Raw genomic sequence first — 17,674 nt, 5'->3', positions numbered from 1 at the left:
TTTGTTATGCGTACGTACGATACTTTTGTTGCGCCGCTTTTATATGCCTTTTTTTTGATAGGCGTAGAGCGGACGCTGTTGGCGGATCCCTGATTGGCTGCAGAGACCCTCTGTATTTGGGTGCTCTGGAACGGACGTGGCCGGCGGCCCTCCTATTGGACGCCACGCAGGTGACGTATGTCATGGCGTGGAGTCACTGTATTGAAGCGCTGGATCTTCCGCATACGTGTTGTGATCACGTGTCCCTCTCCGCAAGACTGCGGAATGAGCGGACGCTGTCGGCGTCGCACCCATTGGCTCTTTGACAGTGCCGGTGGAGGCGGCGGCTTCGGCCGTGATGTTGGTTTTCTATGCAGTGGGGGATCCAATGGCGGTGCGGGCGACTTGGATGGGCGCTTCTGATTGGCCGCAACCAAGAACAGCTCCTGTTCGGACGCTGTCGGCGGTATTCTGATTGGTTATCTCGGGGTGCATTGTACTAATAGCCTGTGGACATGGTGAGCCTGAATTTAATGACTTTCCCCGGTGTTTTACACAAGTGGGATGTTATAGGTGAGTGTCCACAGTATATGGATTATATATAGCCATTATGGGTGATATTATGACCATTTTAAGGCACCTTTACTGACAATGGATGGAACGTGATTCCTGATTGGTGAATTCAATTGTTATGAATATGCATTTATGTTAAACAGTAGTCTTCTATGTGGTCCTCTTTTGGACCTTATATAGCTGTGATTAGCAATTCTGTAGCAGTGTGGGTCTGTCAGGATCTGAGAAAGGACCTAGGAAGGCCCGAAACGCCTGTGCGTCTCCTATGGGGCATACCCACATATGGATTTTAACATGTTGTAACTTTTAAGAAGATTGCTAAAATAAAAAGATTTTAGATGGTGCGAATCTTATGGAGTAATTGACAGAACTCTTGTGACTCCAAAGACGATTGCAGCACATCGACCAACCACCGGTGCAGTTACAATTACGTTACATAGACGGTGACAGGAGTGTCGTATACTGCACGATGGAGGACCTTGGGGTACAGGCTTCAAGCAGATCTTTTGCATACTCTCATGAGCAAGCAGCCAGTATTGTGGCACGGGTCCCCAACAGTGGGGGATTCCTGAAAAAACCTGACCTCAAAATGACGAAACGTGAACTAGAAGATCTCAAAAGGAAATATGTGGAATTGGAACTCCATGCCAAAACACTCGTGGAGTACTACAAGGATGGCAAAATTCCTAGAAATATTCGAGCACAGGTGGCACCCATATTATTCCCCAAACATGTGGACTATTGTGCCAGATGGGAATCGATCTGGAACCGTGCAGCATTTGATGCTATACTCTGTACGGTGGAGGAAATCATGAAGGAGTTACCTACAATTGATAAAAAGATTTCTGCTTTAACAATTTCACTAGCGGAAATGATGGAGAAAGATGAATTTGAAAAATATAGAGAACATCTCACATTAATCACCAAGGAACATGAGGCTACACTGGAAGAGATTAAGAGGGGTAAATTTCACAGAGACACACAGGACTACACCGTGGGATATGTGTATAGATGGCAAAGGGGACCAGGAGAAGGATACAATAGGTACCCCAGACCGATAAAACCAAAAAACCCCAAACGAAATCCAAAACCTCATGTACCCAGGAATGGAGATGATCAATCATCAGATTTTTTACCCACAGACGAACCATCTGGCCAATCAGACAGCACAAGCGGCGGGGAGGAAAGAGATACCAAAAGAAAAAACAAAGGGAAGCAGAAGGACGATTACAGGATGCGATTGAGGAGGGGAAGATAATTCCCGTGGACCTTGTAGTTAACATTTCATCATACACGTTAAGTGAAGCGGAACATTCAGTTCTAAACCGTGGACTCTCGTTTTGCCCTACGAACTTTCCGGATTTTTTCCAGCTGGATCTGGAATTAACGAAATTCTTTAGGACATTGAAGCTCAAACAATTTTTTAGTAGTGGCTCCTTCAACCTGTCCCATCAGAGCCAGGAATCTAACAATGAGTGTATTAGGCTGAAAGAGTGGGGACTTAGAAATATGAGCACCTTCACTCCCTCCTCTCATGGGGTGATCAACTCATATATAGAGAGAGTCAACATGGATGTAAAAACATTAAGATCTGAATTTGAATGTAAAAAAATTAAGAATATCACTAACAACCTTTCCCCACAGGAACGTAAAGCGATTCTATCCCTATCATCCAATAAATTAATTACTATAAGAGCAGCAGATAAGGGTGGAGCTGTAGTCATTATGGATACTGTACAGTACAAGAATGAAATTTTGAGACAACTGGGTGATAGTGAAGTGTACGAGAAAATTACATATGACCCTACTGCCACATTGAAGGCCCAGATTGAAAAAATCTTGGAAGAGGCTGAGATTAGTGGTTTAATAGATAGAGATCTTAAAAAATATCTTAATAGGGATTTTCCCAGAATCCCAATTCTGTACACTCTCCCCAAAATTCACAAGGACTACAGGAACCCTCCCGGTCGCCCTATTGTATCAGGGATAGATTGTATATTTTCTAATGTTGCCATTTTTCTTGATAGGATTTTAAGACCAATGGTTAACAATCTCGCCTCTTATCTCAAAGACACACAGGATTTTTTGAATTCCATCTCGAAGGTTGAAGATATTGGGGAGGATCCTCTGCTGGTCACCATGGACGTAAGTAGCCTCTATACTGCAATACCCCATGATGGGGGACTTGAGGCGGTTGAATTTTTTTTGATGTTATGTTCTGATTTTTGCAACAGACAGAAACAATTTTTATTACGGTTGCTTGAATTTATTTTGAGGAATAATTATTTTCTTTTTGAATCTACGTTCTATGTACAGCGCAGGGGCACTGCTATGGGCTCGAACGTGGCCCCCTCCTATGCTAACCTCTTTATGGGGTTGTATGAGGAGGCGTTTGTTTACTCCAATCAGTCTTTTTGTAGACATGCGATTCTGTGGAAACGCTATATTGATGATATATTTATGATTTGGAGGGGTACACGTTCGAGCCTCAATGCCTTTGTTGCTACGCTACATGAGAACTGTCCTACAATTCAACTGACCGTCCATGCTGACCAGCAGAGGATCAATTTTTTGGACACATGGGTTATAAAAAGAGAGGGGAAATTGGTAACAGATCTATATGTGAAAGAAACAGATAGAAATTCTATTCTACACTTTACCAGCTTCCATCCACCTCATACTAAATACAACATACCCATGGGGCAATTTAAGAGAATAGAGAGAATTGTAGGGGATCCTGAGATGAAAGCAACTAGACTGGAGGAAATGAGGTATAAATTTTTGGCGAGAGGTTACCCACTGGTATGTTTACAGGAAGGCTTTAAATTCAAATCTAAGGGGAAGAATTCAATTCGTCGAGGAGGGATAAGGTTGGAAATGACAGAAAGAATACCATGTGTAATGACATATAATGTGCTATCAGAACAGATTGGCCAAATTGTCAATAAACACTGGCCTATACTAAGACAGGGTCTACCAACTGTTAGAGAGTTTCATGATTTTCCATTATTATCTTACAAAAGAGCCCCTTCACTTCGTGACAAAGTGGTGAAAAATGATTTGGGTCCGGAAAAAATTATTAGAAACAAAAGAAATGGATTGTTCCCATGTTTAAATTGCCACCTATGTAGCTATGTGGTTAAAGGAGACACTTTTACCCATCCCAGCCGAGGGACTAAATATGGTATTAGGGGTCAATTTAGTTGTGACTCCAGATTTGTTGTATATCTATTGAAGTGTCCCTGCGGATTAGGTTATGTAGGTAAGACAACTCAACCTTTGAGGGACCGCATAGCCTCACACAAATCGAGTATTAGGAATAAAAATCAAGAGCTATCTGTATCTGAACATTTTTGCATGAAACAACACTCTTTGGCACAACTGAGGGTTCAGGTAATTGAGGGGATACCAATCCCAAGAAGGGGGGGGGACAGACATAAACTTTTAGCTTTAAGAGAAAATTATTGGATCAATAGGCTTGATACCCTTGTACCAAAAGGTTTGAATAGAGACTATGATTTGACTGCATTGATGTAAAACATGGTAATTGGTCTGTTGTTAGTGACTGTGCTTTTTCCCTTTTAGACAATGAGCTCAAGAATGGGCGGAGGACCCAGGGCCGGAGGGGTGAGGTAACTTAATATGTAAACATTGTTAGTGATGTTTGTTCTTTATTTATAAATTCCTCTATTTACCATCCATCTGGCCCTGTGTCCTTTGCCTGATGTATATGTGGCCACTGGGGGGTGCTCATCTGGGCTGCCTGGCATCCGCATGGCTAATCTGCATAGATAATTTGTTATGCGTACGTACGATACTTTTGTTGCGCCGCTTTTATATGCCTTTTTTTTGATAGGCGTAGAGCGGACGCTGTCGGCGGATCCCTGATTGGCTGCAGAGACCCTCTGTATTTGGGTGCTCTGGAACGGACGTGGCCGGCGGCCCTCCTATTGGACGCCACGCAGGTGACGTATGTCATGGCGTGGAGTCACTGTATTGAAGCGCTGGATCTTCCGCATACGTGTTGTGATCACGTGTCCCTCTCCGCAAGACTGCGGAATGAGCGGACGCTGTCGGCGTCGCACCCATTGGCTCTTTGACAGTGCCGGTGGAGGCGGCGGCTTCGGCCGTGATGTTGGTTTTCTATGCAGTGGGGGATCCAATGGCGGTGCGGGCGACTTGGATGGGCGCTTCTGATTGGCCGCAACCAAGAACAGCTCCTGTTCGGACGCTGTCGGCGGTATTCTGATTGGTTATCTCGGGGTGCATTGTACTAATAGCCTGTGGACATGGTGAGCCTGAATTTAATGACTTTCCCCGGTGTTTTACACAAGTGGGATGTTATAGGTGAGTGTCCACAGTATATGGATTATATATAGCCATTATGGGTGATATTATGACCATTTTAAGGCACCTTTACTGACAATGGATGGAACGTGATTCCTGATTGGTGAATTCAATTGTTATGAATATGCATTTATGTTAAACAGTAGTCTTCTATGTGGTCCTCTTTTGGACCTTATATAGCTGTGATTAGCAATTCTGTAGCAGTGTGGGTCTGTCAGGATCTGAGAAAGGACCTAGGAAGGCCCGAAACGCCTGTGCGTCTCCTATGGGGCATACCCACATATGGATTTTAACATGTTGTAACTTTTAAGAAGATTGCTAAAATAAAAAGATTTTAGATGGTGCGAATCTTATGGAGTACCTGATTTACATTCTGACATTTATCACATGGTGACATTTTTACTGCTGGCAGGTGAGTACCTCAGTGCTGTGAGGCGCTGACATCACACTGTGGGAGGGCTTTCACCACAAAATCAGCCATGCAGAGCCCCCTGATGATCCGTTTGAAAAAAGGAATAGATTTCTCATGGGAAAGTGGGTATCGGCTACTGATTGGGATGAAGTTCAATTCTTGGTTACGGTTTCTCTTTAAGACCTTGCACAGAGTGAACTTAGTGCGCTCAAAAATGACAGAAGATTGCTTGATTGGGCTGTGTATGTTCAGGCTGGTTTTACACCTACTATTTGTGTTGCAGTGGGATGCGTGGCTCCTGCCGCATTACACCGCAACTTACTACAACCCACCGTTATTGCATTAAAACCTGTTGCACAGACTCCATTTATTGCATTGCACTCTCTTGAACAGATTTCTCCCATTGACTTGCAAGATGTTTTGTATCAGGATGATACCATTTATTGGCTAACTTAGAGATAAATAAAAAGTACGCTTTCGGCTAATGAGCCTTCTTCAGAATTTGTTCCTGTATATTAACAAGATGTTAAAAACACACAGCTTATATATACTGGACATTTGGGGAAGAAACATTCTTTTGCAAACATAAATAAATGTCATTAGATGCCTTAATTACAACTTCAGGAGGTTCTCACAGGGATGCTAGCTAATGTATGACAAGCAGATAAGACCACTTGTTTGCTGAATAGACTATAGGAAAGTTCTCCCCGGCAGCTCTCCATATAGTAAACACTGAGGCTTAACCCTTCACTGCCTTCTGCAAAGTGAAACCAAGTAAAACTTCAGTTTTTAAAGGATTTAAATGAATTGTAATAAAGATTTTTTTTCATAAAGGTTTTCATGCTGTGGCTAATATTTTAGAACAGAGAGAAAGTACTGAGTTTAGTTCCACTAAATATAAGTTAGCATATTCAATCACTGACACTACACTAAAACAAATAGGCTGAACTTGCCAAGACAAATTCACACCTAGAGTGACAGAACCTTGTTTGACCAAACTGAATTATATAAGAGAAATGTTACAAGGAGTCACAGCACGGGTTATGAAACTTCACCCTGACCACAGAGGCTTTTCAGCACCCGGGGACAAAGACAGCTTTTGCGCCCTCCTCTGGACAAATTGGGCATAGCCACGCATCAGAATGTGGTCATGGTCATGGGTGGAGCCAAATGTACAAATGCTGTTTAGATAGCCAGATGTGCCCCCCTTCCCCGCATGTAGATAGCTAAATGTGCACCCCTTTAGATAGCCAGGTGTGCCTCCCTTCCCCCCATGAAGATAGTCAAATGTGCCCCCCTTTAGATAGCCAGATGTGCCTCCCTTCCCCTCGTTTAGATAGCCAGATGTACCCCCTATAGTTAGCCAGATGTACCCCCTATAGTTAGCCAAATGTGCCCCCTTCTTCTGCTGCAGTTAACACTTCTGCACTCCTCTGCAGAGGGAGGGAGAGAAGTAGGGGCACTTCGAGCAGCCAGCAAGCCACCACTCACTCACTTGGGTGTGCAGTGACCATGCTCTGCGCCCCCTTACAGTGCTGCGCCCGGAGACATGTGTCCCCCCTTGCCCACCCATAGCTACGCCTCGCTGACCAAACACTAGTGACGTTATTTTGTTTATTTAAAAAAAGTTTGCTTTACAGACATCATTAAACGTTCTGTTTTTATTTCTTTTTATTTTGAATTTCACATTTGAAGAAACAGAGCAGGGGAGAGTCAAGAGAGGAACAGACAGGTGAATATTTTCATTTAACATTAAAAAGTGAAATGGCATCCAAAGAACGGTATAAGCAAAAAGGAAATTATAATCCTGACAATGATTGATACTTTCCTCCATATTTTGAAAGATGCCCGGCAAATTTTCAGCGACGCCACCGGACGATATGCTGGCAGCATAATGGCAAGACCTTGCTTGGGAAGAATTAACTGTCACAGTAATCTTTCCTACATAGAACTAGAAGTCATTTTATAGCAACTATTTGCATGTCTCTCTCCCTTCCCGGCTCTCTGCTTGTCATGGCTTAAAATAGATGTTTACTGAGCTGTTTCTAAGTGCTGCAGAGCTGGGTGGCAGCAGAGGGATTATAATTAAGTCAGACAAACACGGGCACATGTTCACCCCCGCTCTCTGCTACACACTCCTAATGCACGCTACAAAGAGGTAAGTGTACTTTGTCTCTGTTGTGTTAGTGAGACTGCTGATTGCAGAATTGTTCGTGCTAATACCAGAATGCTTCTAGTCATCAATGAAGGGCCGGAAAGTGTAATTTATGTGTCTGTGAGTAATGGGTATGGCTGTATACTCATACAAATAGCTTGATACAAAGCAAGCCTGGGTGTGAAACATGGAGAATATTAAGCAAACCAGTCAAACGTCTTTTATTAAGTACGACTGATTAGACCCCTTTCCAAGCACCATTTATAGTAATGTTCTTTTTCCCCTTACCCATACACACACTACAATAACAACATAAGTTGAAGTGTTGAAATATAATTGGAAATGCCATTATTTTGAATGAAACAACAGTAGTTAAGATCCTGGTTTTCTACAATGATAGGCTAGCTCTAATTCAGATTACAAGAGCCTGCCATCTAAATGCCCTCATTACCCTCTTGCTGGTCACCACACCCTTTCTGTAACCCCCCACTCTCCACACACACACACGGCTGAGTGGTTGAGTGGAACGTCGGCCACACCCCTGATGCATCCTGATTGGGACAGTCGGAGGGCTGCAGTTGGCCCCACCTCTCCGACCAAAAAGCAACAAGTTTTGTCCAGGCATCGAAAGAGATGTAAGAAACGTTTATCCAAAGAAGAGCTGCGCTGGGGATTGTGGGAAAGAAAGTACAGGTGGGAGTTTGTCCACATCACTGCACATCCTCATCTTTCACCACTTTGATACCAGGTAAGTCTTTATTAAGGATTCTTTTAGCCAGTCATTCTATTTCCTTATTATTAATTGAATTAATACATTGCAATTGACACTTTATTGGAATTGAATAATAATATATAATTCATGAATTGGGTTTTGTGGTGCTCCGGAATTTGGATATGTTGGTTGTTCCCTTTAAATAAAACTGTTTTAATTGTTTTTAACAAGAGGGATTTAAATTGTCTCATCAAGTTTTAGCACTTTAAAGCTGGGTTCCCAATGGTCATTGTGTTCCCTGTGACAGCAGGAATGCAATGCAATGGGAAAGCAGTGCTGCACGTTATTTGTACTTTGCGTCACATACAGTGAAGCATACAGTCAATGAAAAGCATGCTTCCCTGCACTGTTACCACCAGCGTTATGCGGTAAACGCCCTGCGTAAAGTGCAGTAGGATACCACGCTCTGTCAAACCACATTGCATCAACCGCACGGAGAATGTCGCATTGCTGTTGCATTGGAGTGCAATGTTCTGTGTTACAATACGAACGTTAGGATGCTCTGCAAGTCTCCACTGTAAACATGCCCTATTTCTCACATCTAGGTTAGCTTTTCTTTGGATTGACTTTTTTGCTTGTCCTTACACTGGATTTTACTATCTAATCTTCAGTTTTCAATTATTATGCACTGAAAGAGAATTTTCACAAAGCAGTGATGGTCTCTTGATCCTCCTTATTTCCTTCCAAATTAAATGGGCTAATAAAAAGATTTTATACTTACCCGGGGCTTCCTCCAGCCCCATGAGCAGCGATGCATCCGTCGCCGTCCTCTGAGTGCCTCAGTTCAGCTGCAATCAGTCCCGGTAAGCAGGCTCAGTCGCACCCGTTGGCTCTTCATGACATGCGCTTCCCCCTCCGTGCATGCTCAGAAGAGCAGACTGGCGTGACTGAGCCAGTTACCAGGACTGATATCAGGAGAGCGGAGGCACTCGGGATGTTGGCGAAGGACGCATCGCTGCTCATGGGGCTGGAGGGAGCTCGGGTAAAAGTCTTTTTATCAGCCCATCTCAGGTTTACTTTAAGGTATTTTAAAACACTTTAACCTATGATATTACTGTAATTGGTATGGAGGGGGGGGGGGCAATAATGTTTATAAAAAGGCTTACCTGAGCATGGTGGCACTGGCAGCCACAGCCACAGTTAGGACTCTTTTCCATGAACTGTTGAGCTGTGTGCTCAGCAAGCAGTTACCAGGCAGCAGTGAGCAGTTACCAGGCAGCAACAAGCAGTTACCAGGAGCAAAATGAAGAAGGAAGTGAAAAAACAAAACTAGAATTGGTTTTGCAAACTGCCCAATAACTGCATAGAAAATGCCTAGAAAACACTGAGGCCCCTTTTACACTTGCCTTGCAGTGTTTTACCGCAGGGTAACGCAACAACAATGCAAGGCAATGGGGCCTAGCACAATTACAGCACGTTGCACCTGAAGTAACTGATCGGTCACCGACCTGCCGCAAAGTCAACAGTGTGTTACCGTTGGGCTTCCACGGCGATGCAGCGGCAGCAGAAATAATGAAAGTAAATGGGCGAAGCAGAAATTTCAAATATGTTGGCGGTGGTGCGGAGCGCATGTGTAGAATGGTGGGGAAACCCAGGAATCCTAGACTTACTTTCTGTCCAGCAGGGAGTACATCATGCAGTGAGGGGCATGCGGGGGGGGGGGGGGGGGGAGGGGGTGGCACAATACACAATATGACCCTGTCAGTACATATGTCATGTTTAGACACAGCATGAAACTTTTTACCATTGGGTAACGCTGCCACATGTTGAATGTGGCATGTGCTGTGTTCCCGAATGCTGCCATTCTGCTATATGCAGTTGCCGCCAAATGGTGCATGTGGCTGGCAGCCAGGAGGCTAAACTGCTCCACAATCGAGCAGTTCGGCCATCCGTGGCAAAGAAGTCTTAAGCTACAAACCTACTTGCGTGTTTTTTTTTTCCCTTCAACCGTCAATTTTTTTCGTGCGACGAGCGATCTTTTCTGCGATTTGGCAATGCAGGTATGTGTGTGCGATTAAGCTTATGATGTTTTGCAATGCGCACCGATTCTGACCGTCACGGCGTATCAGATCTTTAAGATCCCTGACGACTGAACACGGTGAATCCAGCGCTGGAAACTTAGGCGCAGCCGGCGCCACCATAGGCCGTAATAGGAATTAAGGCTATAGTGCCGCACAGGGAGTAACTTCGGCGACGTCAGAAGACGGAGTTGAAGTCACTAATAACACAATAATTCGGCTTCCAGCAATATCTCTCGTACGCCTGATGACTCCCGCACAAAGTGCTGCGATCATTGGAAATCTTATTCGCGGCTGTTGTGTGCCATTGCGTGATTTTGAGTTTTCCCGTGGCTGGGTAGGAATATTGAATTGGGGAATGCTCGTTCACCTGGTCGCATTGCTGAGGGTTCCCCCGATCCCTCTACCAATGAGTACAGGCCATTAGGCAGGAGGAACAGTCAGCTATATATAGGTCTTATTTTTGACACACTGGACCCTCCATAAGCAGCATTTACTTTATTTATTTAGTTTTTACAGAAAATATAATTTAGAAGTGTTTTTCTGGAACAGAGCTTATTTTTTGGTATTGGATTGAATATCTTATACAATTAGACTGATTTGCCTAGCAGAAGTCATTGCTAATAATGCTTATATACTGAAACAGCTCTGAGGCCACTGTGGGCATCATGCAGAAAGGATTCTGTTAACTTTGATTTTTCTATTAATTTATTAACAGGGCTAATTATGACTGAGCTACCCAGAGGCAGTCAGAGTGTCTCACAAATACTGTCTCACTGAACAGCCCTTCAGCTGAGTAGTACTAGAATCACAAAACTGCCAGACCATGCTTAGCTGTATGAAATGAAGACTGCAATATACCCAATCCTATATTGCAAGACTTTGTACAGCCAAAACTTTTTTTTGTAGTTTCAGTTCAAATAATTTGCTATAATGATGTGCCAGTGCAGCACAAATCTCTTTGTAATTTATTATGAAAAAATCATGTTTCTGTTTTAGTGTGCAGACAGTTATGAAATATGATGAACTGTTTACAATTCCCTTATTTTGCAAACTTGGTTGGAATCTATACTTTCTTTGCAGCATGGACAGCCCAGAACTTCTCATCTTCCCGTGTGAGTAATTAGCTGCACAGTGTGAGAACACGTTACTCTTTTTCAGCACCTGTACTGAAAGGTTGAAACTTGTTGTTGTGTCTATGGAAACACTGTGCTTTGTGGCTGGATAGAGTAATGGTTAAAGGAATACTATCGATTGAAACAACTTTTTTTTTTTTAATACTCTATATTAGTGTATACATTACCACTAGTGCTAGGGACACTTTATTTATTCACTCGGGTCTCTCTCTCGCTATCCCTGCCTAAAAATTCATTTCTCACACAGCTCATAGTAGTTTGGGTCACCCTGAGCTGCTTGGTTACTCTGTCACACAGCTCACAAATATATTTCACTGTGTCACTCACAGCATGCAGGAGACATGAGGAGAAATAGTCTGATCTGAGGTGGTAACAGGTAACTAAATGAGCTGGAATATTGCTGGAATATAACTAGCTATACCAATAGTTTCCTTAGGGACTTTTTTTAATATATATGTCATGAAGGTATATTACTGTTATTTTTGCAAATAAGGGTTTGTAATTATTGATGAATGGCAAAACTGAAAAATACACCTTTATTTCCCCAAAAAAATATTGTCGCCATACATTGTATGAGGGGCATATTTTAAACATTGTAATAATGATGGGCAAATAAAATGTGACTTTTATCCAAAGTAGCACAATTTATTTTTAAACTATCATGGCGGAAATTTTTTTCTTATAATTTCCATTAAAATGCAGTTAATTCTTAGCAAAATGTACCATTCACAAAAGCCTAATTGATGGCAAAAGAAACAAGATATAGATCATTTTGTTGTGATAAGTAGTAATAATGTTTTTGGCAAATGAAACGGAGGAGTGCTGGCGCTGAAAAGTGAAAATTGCTTTGGTCCATAAAGGGAAACAACCCTTAATGGTGCACTAGTTAAAGCATTACCAAAGTGAACCGAAAGGGAAAAACTGAAGCCATATACAGGTGCAGGCATGTATGCAGACACCTACCCCTGTGTCTGTTCTCCTCATAGATGCTTCATGTGCCTGTAATACACTCCAGTAGTAGCAACCAGATTTTGACGGTGACCTTTGAACTGGAGGTACTTGTGCGGTGCATGAGCAGTGTTACATTTCTACCTCTGTGCCATGCAGAGAGAGTGGGTCATGGACAGTGATCCAGTCAAAATCAATATATTTTTACATAAACATGGAGCACACGTAACACAAATGACAGACAACCAACAACAGTCAGTCAGCAATTACATGAACATAACATCAAATGCAGGCAAAAAGCTTTGACATATTGATAATACAAATTACAGTTGTCAAAAAATATCAATCATAAGAAACAATACCAATGACGGGAAGATATCACCAATTAATTTTTGGGCTGTTTTGGACTGTACCAATCTTCTGCATGATGTCACGTTATATGCAATGGCCAAGTGATCAGTACAGTTGCCACAGAAACCTGCAGACACTGAGGGAAGAAGGGCAGGTAACTATAACTGTGCTGGCTTCACTTCCTGGTTGCATTACTCAGAGGGAGGGAGAGGGCAGGCAGGAGGGTGAGTGAGTGTCAACTGGTGAAGAAGACTGTATCCCCCACAAAGCCACTAGGAAAGTATAAGAGGCTTAGTGCTCTTTCACACCAAAAATCACAAAACACGATCGCAAAAATTAATTTTGCTTTTTGCCATTTTCGCTATGTTGGGCTCAATCAAAGTGCAAGAATAATGCAACAAAACTATGATTGCCTTTTGAGAAAATTGATTCCAATTGTAACTTTACTTTACTTGCGTTTGAAAATCGCAAGCCTTTTCAAAAACCGAACAGAACGCAGCAGGTGTGAAATGGCCCTAAAAGAAACCTTGTATCAGGGTATTCCGTAGAGCTGGTCCAAGCCCTATCCCACAATCATATCAATTCATGTACTGATGAGGACCAAAAAACATGCATGTTGAATCTGTGTGCTACCATAAAATGTATAAGCTATAAGCTCACTATACACCGGTGGTTCTGGATGTGTGGCTGGCTTTTAGGAGCATAAAGAGATGATTTGCATATTCGGCAGTGATACATCATGGAATATCTGACTTGCTCACTTAAAGCTGAATTGTTGCAAATACCTTCTGTTCTAAGAAGGCAAAAATATTTTTTGCATCTCCCACGGTGATGCTACTAGCCATTTAATGCTACCACCCAGCTGCTCTAGAGCCTTGGTTCTCAACACATGCCCCTGGGTGTATCTGGGTTGGGTTTGATGGTACTTAGACTGACTATGACACATTAATTACTATGAGTTTGTGGATTAAAACATGATATATCATATATAAATAAATGTGAATAAGTGGTTTTAATTAAATATAGAGAAAAAATTGAAAAGCATCTATACATAATTAACTACTCCTGAGAAATATACAGTATATGTGACAGGGGGTACTTGAGATTATGCTCTCCACATAGACGGTACTGGCAAAAGCCATTTTTTATAACACGGTTCATGCTGTAAAGGTGTTGAGAAACACTGGTCTAGGCATAAAGGAGAGTACACACACCAAATGGAATTTGTTAAAAATGAATAGTGGACAACCAATGAAGGAAGACCACCAACAATGGGAGCAGCACATTTTGCACACAACTTCATACACTCATCAAGGAAACGCAAATGGTCTTTGAAGCAGCGAAATATCGCATATGCGTCGTAACCAGATGTGTCACATATATTTATATATTGTATGTACTCGCGTATAAGCCTAATTTTTCAGCACAAAAAATGTGCTGAAAAGTTACACCCTTGGCTTATATGCGAGTCAGTTGAGCAGAATGGATGGTGGAGCAGGTTTTGTTACTGGCAGAGGAGTGCAAGAATTGTGTACTAGTAATTTTGCTCTTGTCAGCTGGCTCCCTGCTGTGCTGTGCCCCACATCCCCTGCAACACGGTGTGCAGAGTGTGCTGCTCAAGTCTACCTGTGTCCTCTGGCTTGTGGAGCAGAGCGTGCAAGCAACGTGTCAGCGGTGCAATGATCGGGTGTTCTTCCTGTGTGGCATTCGCTGTCTCAAATCTATGACCCCATTTAGTGGCATCTTGAGACACAACTATCATTCTTGTGGCACATTTGGCTATGGGGAGGGGTGTTGACTTGTACTGGGGGCACATCAGGCTACTGTGGAGTGGGCTATACTGGGGAGGGGGCTTATATGCGAGTCAATCACTTCTTCCTGATTTCTGAGGGAAACGTGGGTACCTCGGCTTATACACGGGTCAGCTTATATGCGAGTATATACAGTATTCAATATTCCAAAAACTACAAGTCACCTATTCAACTGTATGGCAGCATGCCCACACTCAGCAAGGTTACTTACGCTGGAAGGGTTACCGATGTTTAGTGTTTCCTTCTTTTTATGCAGGTGTACTTTGCGGATGCATCATTAATTTCATGCATAGGAAAGGAGCATTCCGCTACACCAAGGCTGGGTATAAAACTTTTCTTCAACTTTATTTTCACATCAGTAGACACATACAAAGGCTGACGCGTATCGAAGCTATAGGAGGCTCCTTAATCATAGCCATAGAAAAGTTTTCTACCCAGCCTTGGTGTAGCGGAATGCTCCTTTCCTATGCATAAGTTTTGAGATCTGTGGATTCCTGCTCTCTTGGTTTGTGCAGCGGTGCTGTCAGCGTTTCCTCCACCCTTGCCATTAATTACATGCACATGCTCTCGATCATTAACAATAGATAACCGGATAGATCGGCTGAAGCGACAAACAACCGTCAGTTATCATTAACTTTCACAGTCGTTGGTGCTTATTTTCTTAAACGTCAATCGGATGACCTTTCGTTTGTTTACAACAACTTTTGTCTGATGTGTGTACTCAGCTTCAGAGTGTAAGACAGATGTGAGTAGTTCTATGTATTTTGGCGCTTATCGTGACCTTGAGACAGTACTGTGTGTACTCCTATTTTTTATTGCCTGAGGAAGCGGGAATATACCTGCGAAACGCGTTGCAAAAACCCCTGGAGTGTGCCAATAAATTTGATTGTTTTGAATACACAGTTTGTGTGTCTGCTTGCGGGGGGTAAGTCCACATCTGCCTCCTAAGCAATTTTAAAAGTTTTAAGAATTGATTTTATCCTCTTGGCGCCTCTGTTCTTCATTGCGTTATATATGTATTTTGTAAAGCATTATTATTCTCTAATTCACTATTATTCAGGAGGAACTGAAATAAAAATGTGTGAATAGTACTTTAAATGAGCATTCTCCATTTAAATGACTAAATGGCTTTGTTATCTTTCAAAACCTTTATTTTTTTTTTTTCTTTTTAAGAAACAAGACGTTAAGTTCTAAATCTTTGCTGTGGAGTTACAAAGCTTTGTTTAGTTTGTTGTTTGTCCTCTTTAGCTTTGCTACACCACCTGATCCACTGTGTTATTTTCCTAGCTGTGGCTGATATGTGCTAGCGTGGTTTCTGTGTACTCGGTTCACTGACTCATTCATAAGTACTTGTTTCTTCCCTATACCTCAGCATGCGCCTTTCATGTGGTTCTAACTTTATCTGGAATGTATTGTTGCTATGGTGTTAGAGAATCTACTCCCGCTTACAAATAACAGAATGAAGCATTCGTATCGCATACAGTATAATGTATATTGTGTAATGTGGCATCAAAAGATTGTAAGCCCTTATTCTGTGCTCAACAGAATGTTAAGGTTAGATAACAGCTCACAACAGAGCAATGCTTTGACGTCTGTTTCAAGTGGACCTGAACTCTTGCACAGGACAGAAGGAAAACAGAGAGAAATGCAGCCTGTATGTATTTAGCCTGTCTAATGCCCCATCATCTGTGCCTAATCATAAGTGTAATTTGATCTGTCAGCTGTGTCAGCACAGGAATCTTGGCAGTCCTGGCAGAGCAGCTAATTTCTAAACACAGGATGTTAACCCTATGTCTGTTTCCATGAAAGCAGGAAAAAGATATACTGCAGATTGATTTCAGGATTTGTATCAGCTGTAACAAAGAAATTTTTTTCTTTAACCACTTGAGGACCCACCCTTTACCCCCCCTTAAGGACCAGCGCTGTTTGTTGGGATCTGTGCTGGGTGGGCTCTGCAGCCCCCAGCACAGATCAGGCAGCACGCAGAGCGATCAGATCGCCCCCCTTTTTTCCCCCCTATGGGGATGATGTGCAGGGGGGGGTCTGATCGCTCCTGCCTGCAGGCTAGTTGCGGGGGGGGGGGCACCTCAAAGCCCCCCTCCGCGACGAAATTCCCCCCTCCCTCTCCTACCTGCTCATCCCCGGTAATCGGGGCTGCACAGGACGCTATCCGTCCTGTGCAGCCAGTGACAGGACGTCCCCTGTCACATGGCGGCGATCCCCGGCCGCTGATTGGCCGGGGATCGCCGATCTGCCTTACGGCGCTGCTGCGCAGCAGCGCCGTACAATGTAAACAAAGCGGATTATTTCCGCTTGTGTTTACATTTAGCCTGCGAGCCGCGATCGGCGGCCCGCAGGCTATTCACGGAGCCCCCCGCCGTGATTTGACAGGAAGCAGCCGCTCGTACGAGCGGCTGCTTCCTAATTAATCAGCCTGCAGCTGGCGACGCAGTACTGCGTCGCTGGTCCTGCAGCTGCCACTTTGCCGATGCACGGTATAAGCGTGCGGTCGGCAAGTGGTTAAAGTGTACCAGAGACGAAGAAAAAAAAATGTATACATACCTGGAGCTTCCTCCAGCCCCCTTAGGCCTGATCGCTCCCTCGTCGCGTTCTTCCATCGCCTACAACTTCTGCAATCCGGCCTGGTAGATCGATAAGTCGGGGCCAGTCGGCGCAGTGCGGCCAAGTGTGCTCCCCTGTCTTGCTCCCGCAACTGGGAGCATTCTGCGTCTGTGAAGACTGACGCCAAAAACTCAGCATGACAGCCAGGTAACTGGCATTGTTTATAGGGATTGAGGACAGCAGCCTCCACCACATTCCCATTAAATGTCAGCTTGCAGTCAGTTAATCAGTCATTCACTACCAGAATCTGTTTAAGGTAGCCATACACTGGTCGATTTGCCACCAGATACACTGGTCGATTTGCCACCAGATTCGACCAACTGACAGATCCCTATCTGATCGAATCTGATCAGAGAGGGATCATATGGCTGCCTTTACTGCAAACAGATTGTGAACCGATTTCAGCCTGAAACCGTTCACAATCTGTTGTGGTGGTGATGCTGCTGCCGCCGCTCCCCTCCCCCGCCGCATACATTACCTGCTCCGCCGGCGCGACTGCCCCCGGTCACCGCTGCTCCGTCTCCGCTCTGGTCTCCGGCCCCAGCATGCT

At 43.5% G+C, this 17,674-nt stretch overlaps 1 protein-coding gene across 3 annotated transcripts in view; it reads left to right on the top strand.

The window, feature by feature from the left end:
- The first annotated feature begins 7,394 nt into the window (after window positions 1-7,394).
- Window positions 7,395-17,674, top strand: part of DUSP26 (dual specificity phosphatase 26) — a 41,134-nt gene continuing 30,854 nt past the window's right edge. For 2 of the 3 annotated variants that reach the window (XM_068274949.1, XM_068274948.1), the window contains exon 1: window positions 7,476-8,214. The gene's annotated coding sequence lies outside the window, so the exon portion shown is untranslated. The other variant, XM_068274950.1, reaches the window with a different exon arrangement.

The sequence above is a fragment of the Hyperolius riggenbachi genome, chromosome 3 (assembly GCF_040937935.1).
Source record: "Hyperolius riggenbachi isolate aHypRig1 chromosome 3, aHypRig1.pri, whole genome shotgun sequence".
Lineage (NCBI taxonomy): Eukaryota > Metazoa > Chordata > Amphibia > Anura > Hyperoliidae > Hyperolius > Hyperolius riggenbachi.
Note: the sequence above shows the minus strand (reverse complement) of the source record. Positions and strands in the feature narration are given on the sequence as shown.